The sequence below is a fragment of the Salvia miltiorrhiza genome, chromosome 8, assembly GCF_028751815.1.
Source record: "Salvia miltiorrhiza cultivar Shanhuang (shh) chromosome 8, IMPLAD_Smil_shh, whole genome shotgun sequence".
Taxonomy (NCBI): Eukaryota; Viridiplantae; Streptophyta; class Magnoliopsida; order Lamiales; family Lamiaceae; genus Salvia; species Salvia miltiorrhiza.
Window position 1 is genome coordinate 36438774 of NC_080394.1, and position 10422 is coordinate 36449195.

The following is a 10422-nucleotide window of genomic DNA, read 5'->3' on the forward strand; positions in this document are numbered from 1 at the left end:
AGTTAACTGAAGTCAACAAGTGGTCAAGCAAAGGACGAAAGCTCAAACTGATTCTCTAGTTGAACTTAAAGTCTCATGTGTAAACACGTGTAAACAACGGAGCATTAAATGCAGCAGATTTGAAGATCGTCCCTTCCAGTACACCAACTTTCCTTCTTCGTGCTAAAGTTCAGACACACCCTACTCCAAGGACAAAAAGGATTCAAACCTTCAACCAATCAGGAGCCAAGAAGATTGAAGCCTCGCCCCAAAGAATGGAATGTCTCGCAATGGCTGAAATCCTGAAGACCATCTCTCCAACGGATATATTCAGAACTTCACCTATAAATAGAGCTCGAGGAACACCTTCAATCTTGGGGGACCGATTCAAGATATACGCTGAAGCTCTGTCAAAATCACAAGCCAGCATGTACTTAGACAAAACCTTGAATCGAAGAAGAGAGTACTCAAACGTTGTAAAATCAGTCTTGTTGACTATATAAACTCTCTTAGAAATCTAGGCAACCCCTTTTTTATCTTAAGCCTGGAATAGATTACTTGAGAGCCTGTTCTCAGTAGTCTAAGTTGGAAGAGTTCAAACTCATTTTCAACCGAGCGAAAAGAGTGTTTGAGTAAAGCAGAGTTCAAACTAGGGTTCTGACTCCAGAGATCTTGGCCAAGAGCTGGCAAAGGCACGAGTGTGTCTTAGCGTGCTAAGTGCGAGTGAGAAATCCAACCCAGGGTGTTGGTAGGTTTGTTGTGCACCTTTAAGCATTAGCCCAAAGTGTTTTTCAGACTAATCATCTGGCCGTGGATTAGGAACGTTGTGTCCGAATCACGTAAAAATCCTTGTGTTCTTTATTTGCTTTTAGTTTTTTCTTCTCTGTACTAAATTTGTTTTCAACTGAACTGTATTAATTGAAAAGTGTAACTAAGGATTTTATAAGTGACAAACCTTTTCAAAAGGCTATTGACGTTAAGTTTTAATTTTCGCTGCTGAGTTATTAGTCTAACTGATCAATCAACAGATAGTCAGTAAGATCAATAACTCTACTCTGTTTTGTAAACTCTAGACTGAAGCCTTACGTGGATATCAGTTAAGCTCTATGCTCGAATGATGTCAATTTACTGAAGTCACTTCAGTATCCGTCTTCGACCATCTTTCTAACTGAAAGTTGGTTAGTTTGTTTTACGCCATGAAAAATAGCCTTCAGATGTATCCCCCCCCTCATACACATGTTCATTCAACCCTCCGGGACCCAACAATTGGTATCAGAGCCGATTGTTCGCAAGAACAAGCTGCTTTGAACTAGTTCTACTGAACTAGATCCTTTTCAAGAGGGTTGTTAAAACTTTCAAAATTTTATTTTCTCAATGTGCTAAGTGCTTTTTTTTTTTCTGTGTTCTTCTTCGTCCTTTGTTATGGCGACTGACCCTTGCAGATCTTCGCACTCCCATTAGTCTCCACTGAGGACGAAGACATAAGTTGAGTCAAGAAGAACATCTACAGGATCCAGAGAAAAACGCAGATTACAATCAATGATCAAATCAATGACTTGTTGAAGGAGGAACTTCAACATCGGAAGATTTTCCACAAGCACAGAAGAGAAAATTGTCTGGATAGACATCGTCTTTATTAGTGATGTCAACTGAACATAATGATCAGTTGACCTATCGTCAACTGAAGATTTCTGACTGAAGAAAAGGTTGTCAACTAAAGTTTTGATAACCGATGCTCATTCTAATCAAGCTTCGTAACTGATGTCGTGGCAACCAAAGAAGATGAGTTTTTGGTTCGAGGGGGAACTGATACTGGAATATCCTTGCTGGACAAGTCATTTAGGATGCATTTAATTTAGTCTTTAATTTGTCCCGCCTTTTTCAGAATCAGTTTCAGTCTTTCCTTTCTAGTCTTTAATCATGCACATTCCATTTCTTAAAATCCCTTATTTTAAGGATTTCGACTGACGGACATTTAATGTGGATTTCAAATTTCATTAAATAAACCTTGGCGTGCGGATCTCAACCGCCGGTGTCTTTTCAAAAGCCCTAAAGGAACTGCTCACATCCCACGAGCGATCAATCAGCCTATAGAAATCCTTCTCATCCATCCTTAGACTCTTTTCTCAAAATTCTCCTGCTATCTAATCCTTGTTCCATAGCAAGTTTCTGTGAGAAAACCTCTCTATTTCGTTTTTCTTCAGAATCACAGAAACAATGGTGAAAATCGACTGCAGCGGGAAACAAGTTTGTCACAAACAGTCACTGCACATATCTTCATTTCAGCAAAAGGATGGATATGAGGAAGCTTACGAGATTTTGGCAAGGAATTAGTGGCATACCTTTCTCACCACAGAAGCCCAGTTCTATATAAAAGATACGATCAAAAAGTTCTATAAAGAACTAAAGTTCGATGACTCTGGTGTTCTCGTCGCCAAAGTGAATGCCTTCACCACACCGAACTTCAGGGAGCAAGAAGAAGTCCACATCAACATAACAGAGAATGTTCGGAAAGTGTTCAATCTATCGAACACAGGTCCAAAGCCCTCCACCATCACTGACGATGAGGCAAACAAAACACTGAAGTTGGCAATGCAACAAGAGAGCACTAATAACACTCATGTTTCCATGGTTTTTAATGTTCTTATGATGTTAATTTTATAGGAAATTGAGTGTTTGGTGATTGTTTTGTGCTTAAATTGCTTTATATTGTGAAATATGTTACTTACTCGTACTTTGATGAATTTTACAGAAATATGGAGTTCTAATTTGGACTGTTGATCTTAATGAAAGTTGTAGTTCGTCTCGATACGAGTTCGTAGGCGCAAACGGTTTGCAAATCCGAGTTCGGACGAGAAAGATATGGCTGAAACAAGAAAGTCGCGCACAGCAGTGAATAGTGTTGACGGAAATTTCCGAATTTTCGGGAATTTTCGGGTTTTTTATATTTTCTCAGTATTTTCGAGTTCTACACTGTATTTATCCCCTGTGCCTATATATAGGTTCTTTCTCTGACCTATTAGAAACATCTTTTCACATCTCTTTACATCTTTTCATATTTTTTTAGTTTTAGACTTAGGATTTTAATGCTTTCATAGATTAGATTTCTTTTCCTGCAAGATTCAAGATTCAAGCTGTTCATCCAGAATTTCTTCCGGGTTTTATCTATTTTATTTATTTCAATTGCTTTCTTTTATTTATTCTTTTATTTTATTTTATGATGTCCAGCTAGTTCTTTCATGTGAACCTAGGGTTTGTACATAGCTGATTAATTATGTGTGTATGATTTATTGATATCAATTTGCCTTCCAACTTGTGATTCATGATTCCTGGTGCATAATTTCTTGTGAATTATTTGGCCAATAATTTACATGTCTAGCTGTTCAGTTTGAGTCTTGAATGCGATAATTGTTCAGCAGATTCATGAATGCATGTTATAGTAGTAGCCTTGACACTTGAATGGGATAGGTGAAACTATAGGGAGCTATTCTTTGTGTACGCTTGGGAGTTAATTTATTCCTTGGAGTCTTGAATGTGAAGGGGGTAAATTAATCTACTTTCATAGGTGTTCGTTAGAGAAGCTTGTGAATAGTTCTGTGATCTCTCATCAGGGTTGGATTAAATTGGTAATTGAATCAATAGATTAATTGCATGTAATTGATTAGTAAAAGTACATCCCTAGGGTCAGAGTCTTTAATTATTTGAGTTTTTATCATATTTTATTTGCTTTGTTTTGATTTTAGTTTTATTTATCATTTTTATTTGAGTTTGCCTGAATACTACTAGAGTTTACTTGGGATTACTTAGAGTGATTCGTTATAATAGTCCATGTGGATACGATACTCGACTTGCTATTTCTGTGCTACGATTACACTGTTTAGTTGCAGTTATTGTTCTTAAGAAATTAGCGATCAAGCACCCCCACTGAAGGGACTCTTAAGCTTTCTGACTACAAACCAGGACATAACCTTTTGGGCAAGATTATTCAAAAATACTGGTTTGGAGCTAGAGGCTCCCGAAACAAGGCTTCGCAGTCTCAGAAGAACATCTTGGCTGCTTCACTAAAATCATATTCTTACAACTAGGAATGAGCATATCTTGACTTGCTCCATAATGAACCTTCCCCCACCAAGCCGGCAAACATGCTTCGACAAGGGAACAGGGTGACTATGATTAACATCAAAGGCACCAGTCACATTCAGGTCTACTGGCCAGAGCAGCTGGAAGTGACTGATCACTAACATCTATTCAAGCAAGTGAAGAGAGGCTCCAAAACCTCCAAGAGGGCGAAATTGAAGGTAGCTTCTGAACCTTCATCAGTGGAGACTGATTCACCAGTGTCTCCAACTGATATGTCTAAACACTCTTCTAAGCCTATCATCGAGCCTTCTGCCACCCAATCAGAAAATTCCTCCAATTTTCCTCATCACCCCCGCTCCACTCCCAAAAAGACCACCACCAAACCCAAGTCAAAATCAAAAATCAAATCCGGCAGGATATCAATTCAGGTACCTGCCAAAGGCAAAGAGATTCAACCCTCCTCATCAGTGCCAGCTCTTTGTGGAGCAAAAGAGCAACAACAGGCTATTCAAGCCTTCAGATTTGAATCGGCTAGGGAAGCTACTCTTTATCTTTCTCAACACTTCCCCGGCCTCAATTCTTCTCTAGAGGTATACCAAAACCTCTATCGTCTTCTTGCCTATACCTTCATAAAAAAATGCCCCATGCTCCCAGATCGACGATCTCAACATTGTCGAATCTGATGACACTTTTGCCCTTGAGGAGGCACGACTATATAGCATCTTCAACATCCCAAGGATGTGGGATGTCTTACATGATTTTAACAGGTTCGCCCTAGATTATCTGAAGTCTCAGGGATACATACGAGACCCCATCGATTCTAAATTTGATGTAGGGACCTCATCATCCAAGGGTGTTGAAGAGCCTCTCACTCTTCAGTTCCATCAGACTGCACCTCGAGAAACTGATGTTTCTGCAGCTCCTGCTCAGCAAGAACCTCTCTCGACTGAAGCCATCAGTTAAGCAGAACAAGGTGAGACACAACTGATGGACGTTGATCGTCCAGGAGCTACAACTTGAACTTCAGAACCTTTTGAAGAAGTCTCACATACTGAACCAAGAGAAGAAGCTCCTACATCAAAAAAGATGATGCAATGTAGGTGGCTCTCAACACTGGAGAAATTACCGCTGAGGGATTCATTCCCAATATTCGAGTCATTCCTGCTGGTGATGCACAGGTCGCTCCAGCCGAAGAAACCACTCCTCAAGGAACTTCTGAAGCACCAGTGGTCACTGCTTCAACTGAAGAAGTTCCTCCTCCACCATTGAATGTTGCAACTACTGAACTAATTGCCGATCTTCAAGTTGATCGCTCTCAATCAACTAATGACACAACTGATCAGGCATCAACTAAGCCGACAAAGGATGCTGCCACTATGATGGCTTCTGCTTCTTCTGCCGAGAAGATGACTGGAGTCAACACCCCTGAAACGTCAGTCCAAACAAAAGAAACAACTGAAGCTGCACCTGTACCAATGTCTTCTGAATCTTCCAAAGATGCTTTACCAAAAAAGGCTTCTGACTCGACTGTTGAGAAGCCAGCTGGAGCCCCCACTGAACCTCTAGTTCAGCCAACAGGAACTGAAGATGCTCCATCATCCTCCAATCCAAGCGCATCATCTTCAAAGCACAAGAAAGTACATATACCTCTTGTGCTCCCTGTTGAAGAAATAGAGATTACTCAGCGTCCATATCTGATCTATGACTCCGATAAAGAGACGAATGCACGTCTCATTGCGTGGAAATACAAAACACCTCAAGGAGTTTCCTTCGAACTTCCAGAGGATGTGGAAGAACAGGACAAGGTGTTGTTGACATTGATCACTGATCAACAAAATGAAATAGAGAAGCTCAAGCATGCACTGGAATGCAGAGATATCTATGCAGCCAAATACTCCCTCCGTCCATGAAAAAAGAGTCCCAAATGGGACTCGGCACGGGTTTTAATAAAGTTGTTAAAGTAGGTGTAAGTGGAGAGAGAAGTAAATTTATAGGGGTAGTTGTAATATGGCTTTTAAAGCTCCTTAATCCTCATTTTAATTTTAATGCCCATAGTGTCCAAACCGTTCCCTTGGTTAATCTCAAAAAATGAGGAGATTTGAAGACGAGCTTCAATTTCACAATCCCCTCCCATTCTTTGATGAATTTCACACTCTCATTGAACTGATCCAGATTGAAATGGTTCCCTTCCGTCGGGTCGGACTCGGCGAACTGCATCTGCAGGCCCTTGTCCTCTTTTATTCCTCCACCCCACCAGAACCAGAAGCAGCCACCGCTGCAGGTCTACCAGCCCTACCGCGCCCCTCCCCACCCGCTTCCTCACCCTCGACCCCGTAGCCCACCTCGAGATCCTCACCAACCGCCTCAACCTATGGTTCGAGTACACCTTCCTCATCCCCTCCCTAATTTCCGAGGGTTTCACCTCCTCCACGCTCGAGGAGATCACCGGACTAGCTTCAACCGAGCAGAACCTCCTCATCGTCGTCAACACTTGTGAGTCGCCGAAAACGAAATAGACAGCATCGACGACGCTTCACAATTGCAGCGACTACTCCGATTTGCGAGTTCTCCTTCAGGGTGCAGAGGGGAGACTACAAAGAAAATCAGGAGGGGCGGCCTCATCGGAGAGAGGCGTCACCCTCGCCGGAGAGAGGCGGCACAAGTGGGGAAGAAAATTAGGTTCCAAAGAAATGGAAGAAAATGAAATGATGCATTTCATCGAACCAAAAAAGGGGGAAGGATTTAATTAATGGAGTAATTAGATTCTTTATCATTTATTTGGTGGGTCCATGAATGGCAAATAAAGTAAATATGGAAGTGAAAAAAGGGTAAAATTGGATAAAAAGTGAAATAGGACACTTTTTTGCGGACAAAAAAAAGAGGGGAAACAGGACTCTTTTTCGTGGACGGAGGGAGTATGTGTTAAAGCTCAAAGAAGTTGAGGACAGTCTCACGGGTGATATGATCAATCACTCCGTTCAGTTGGGCTCCCTACAAGCTCAAGTCAGCATTCTCAAGAACACCGTTGTTGACTATGGACATAGAACTTTATCTCTTTCAGTCATTGTTCCTAGCATCCAAAAAGCAATTGATGCCATTATAGAAGAATTGAAGCTTGCAGAACTCCAAGCCAAACAACAGCAGATGGATGCTCAACACAACCTCGACAAACTTCGTATTGAGTTCATGCAAAAATACATGACTGAAGTTGATGCAAAGCTGCTGATTACACAAGAACTCCGACCCGTCAACATGCGGATTGCTCAACTAGAAGTTGAACTTCGAGCAATCTGTGACTCTTCCAACTCCTCACTCATCCAGAAGATGTTCAATGATATTTAAGATCTTCAAAATTGCATGGATGACGTTGACAGAAATGAGGCAGAGTTTTGGGGTCCTGAACAGTCGGCGCCGCCATAGAATTACCTGCAGCTCCTTCTCAATCCATAGAATACAGGAAGCGACACAGAGCAGAAGAGCAAGAGCCGAGAGACCTTGAGCTGAGAGCAAAGAAGGCACTAAAGCTGGCTGAACCTGTGATGCGTCTTCGACTTTTGGGCCATTTGGCCCTCTTTTTCTCTTTATTTGTGTCAGTTCAGGTCTGTCCAGGGGGAAAACAAAGTTGTGGAGGAAGGAAGATCAGTAGAGCGGAAACGGAAGAAATGCGGTCAGAATGGGCATTACCGAGCCCAGATTGCCAAATCATGTTTGCCAGCATGGAGCTTCGGCCAACAAGTACCTCTCCAATTCAACTTGGGGCATGGGAACCTGGAGCCACCACCTGGTATGAGCCACACCGATAAGAGCAGTCGGTCTGATCGTTACCAGAAGAAGCAGACAGCCAGAGCCATAAAAGGAAGGTCAATCTCGGAGATCTCATGGAACAAGCGGAAGGTTGAAGAAGAGACTAGAAGGACCGAAGGGATGGGAAAGGTTGACTAAGCTTGCAGCTGGACGCCATCTTCAATCAGGATCAATCAAAGATCGAGCTAATTAAGGAAAGAAGATCCCGGCGAAGATTTGGAACCGGCGCAGCTAGGGTTAGGCCTCTACCGTTCGGCAGTATAAAAGGCTAATGTTGTGCAGCGTGAAGAAGCTCTTGGCACCCCGAACATTTTACTTTTCATAAGTTATTGCTTTTATTCGCCGCGTGTGGCATTCAAAACAATTGACATTTCCGTACTTCAATTCGGTAGTGTTGTTACTTTTGGACAAGTTCGAAGGCTTGAAGCCTAGGTATTATTTTATCCATTTCAGTATTTCATTTCGCTTAATCATGAGTTTAATTCTTTTTGCATCTATGAATTTTATTATGTGTGAGTAATCCTTTAGGTGAGGTTTTAGGGGTGGAAATAATTGTTGTTAACATGTAAACATTCGTGAGGCATTTGTTCTTTCGGTTGAGTCTCGTGGTTCCAGACGGATCTGTGCCAAACCATGGACAGTAGGGGCCTGACGGGAGACCCTCGTTCGGTGAAATGCTGTCCGTGTCAAGCAAAGGCCAGGGTATACCAGGGCGTGACAATCGGTATACCCAAGACCGAGTAGCTGAGCAGCGTCAACAAAAGGCGTTGTAGATCCGGAAGGTGGGGAAAGGATTGATGGGATACACTGTCCTTCCTCAGTCTTGGGCTTCTCTAGAGAATATCCATCAACTGTGACGAGGCATAAAGCCATGGTTATCAAACGAGGAAAGCAATCTCGGCGCCGTAGCATGTCTATGACTGGTCGGTCGACAAGGCCGGAAATAGTTGAGTCCAGGAGACATGTGTCACTCTAGTGCGGAGTTGGGGACCTCGGGAGAGAAGGTTGGTGAGGGCCATACTTGGTGAGTAACGGGTATGACTACTATCTAAGGAGGAGTGAAGCACTGCCTTGTGACCGGGGATTGTGTGACCTTCGGACCAAGTGACCACAATGAGATCAACCATCCTAAATGTGAAGTACAATTCCTTGAAACGCCCCAATGTCTTTGGGCCACGCCCTGGAACTGCATGGATCATAGACGGATCATCAGTGTGCCTATGACCGAAACGAATGTTAACAACAGTTATGACCTAACCGAATAAACCTCACCCCTTTGTTATTATTGATCTTGTTATTTCTTGTGCAGAGTATACAGATTGAGAATTGTGACACCTCAGTTTGTCGTAGGAGAACAAAGTGGTTCCTCACTCCCTGTGGGATTCGACCCTACGCTTACCGCTAAGACTAAGTCCTTGTCGTGAGAAGTAGGAGCGTGTATTGTTCGTACTGGGCTTACACAGGTATTTTGTCCGCACCGCACGACAGGTGTGTGCCAAAATTGGCGCCGTTGCCGGGGAGTGACGCGCAGCAATTTTGTTCTCTCCTCATTCCATCTTCCGCTACTGGTGTATGCGTGGAACTCGTAGAGCTGTAAGAGCATTGGTGTTTGACCCCGATATTGATCGAACAGAAAGACGACTACGCGCAGAAGCACGAATAGCGAGACGCGAAGCTATGGCAGAAGCCGAACAAGCAGATGTCGTACCGGAGCAGACCCTCAGACAGTTGGCATATCCAACTAACCTCAACTTGAGGCCGAACGGAATCACTTTACCCGCCAATCCGTTCGCACCTCGTCGGTATGACATGAAGCCATCATTGCTTCAGATCTTACCGAAGTTCAATGGATATCAAGGAGATGATCCTCATACTCATCTCCAAGATTTTGAGATGACAATCATGCACCAATCAAATGACGAGCAGCAAGAGTATGTCAAGTTAATACTTTTCCCTTTTACCTTGGTGGACAATGCAAGAAGATGGCTGTATGACCTACCAGAGGGGAGTGTCACTACATGGGCACAACTGCAACAGGCCTTCTTGGAAGAATTCTTCCCAGCAGCACGAGTGGAGCGGATGCGATGGGATATCCGCAGCATCAGGCAAGATGGGCTAGAATCCTTCTACGAATACTGGACGAGATTCAAGAGAATGTTAAGCAATTGCCCCCATCACCAGATCTCCCCAAAAGATCAGGTGGAGAGTTTTGTAAAGGGCATGCGGAGGAACGATCGCAGTCTGGTCCTAGCAGCTTGTAATGGATCATTGATGAGCAAAACCCCGTTGGAGATCTTCCAACTATTGGGCACCATGGCAGAAGAATCACGTGATGAAGGACATGAGAGGAATCTGGAGAAACCAAGGAAGGCTGAGGAAAAAGAGGAGATGTCTAAATTAGAAAAGACAATGGAGAAGAGCATGAATGAACTCAAGGAACTTCTCTCAGGCTTGACTATACCGAAGAAGATTCGCCAGTGTGGCTTATGCGATGCCACTGGACACCAATCTGAAAATTGTCCAAATTTTGGTGAGGATATTGTTGATGTCAACGCCATT